The sequence below is a fragment of the Trachymyrmex cornetzi genome, unplaced genomic scaffold, assembly GCF_001594075.2.
Source record: "Trachymyrmex cornetzi isolate Tcor2-1 unplaced genomic scaffold, Tcor1.1 scaffold579, whole genome shotgun sequence".
Lineage (NCBI taxonomy): Eukaryota > Metazoa > Arthropoda > Insecta > Hymenoptera > Formicidae > Trachymyrmex > Trachymyrmex cornetzi.
Window position 1 is genome coordinate 406,667 of NW_017299892.1, and position 615 is coordinate 407,281.

Below are 615 nucleotides of genomic sequence, written 5' to 3' on the forward strand. Positions count from 1 at the left end.
CTCCCCCCCCCCCCCGCCCCGCCCCACCCCACGCCCGCCACCCTCTGTCCTCCCGCTGCTCCCACGTAACCTACGTCGGTGCACCCGACGCCCACCACTACCGATTACTACCGTGAGCGCTCGCGCCCGTTATCTTCGACAATTGACGTCACGTACGTATACGTGCCCGGTGTGTCTGTCTCATCGTTAATTGCTCCTCGATGCAATTGTACGACGATGTAGCGACGCTCTACGTCGGCACGTGACCGGTCCGAGTACGCGCTCGGACATTTAAGTACGGAACGGCAAAAGTAGCGAAACGGCAAGGGCGTATGTCGCCGCTCTCTCCGATGACCTAAGTCCATTCGGGGGCACTTTGCATAAAGTAGATTGCATAATACCAGTACAGAGCCACGCCGCCTCGGTCGCCGCGTGTCGATTCTGTCGGGTTCACGTCGAGGATTGAAAACTCGGTATACGGTCGTACGTTTATTTACCTTACAACCCGGGGAACAGTCGGAATTACGCTCGTTTATTTAGCACGACGTCCGCGAGTCTCCGCGACGAGAAACTCTTCCTCGTCAAAGGTGGACTCTCTTTCGAACAAGATGCGATATATTCCGGCGCGATGTTCTC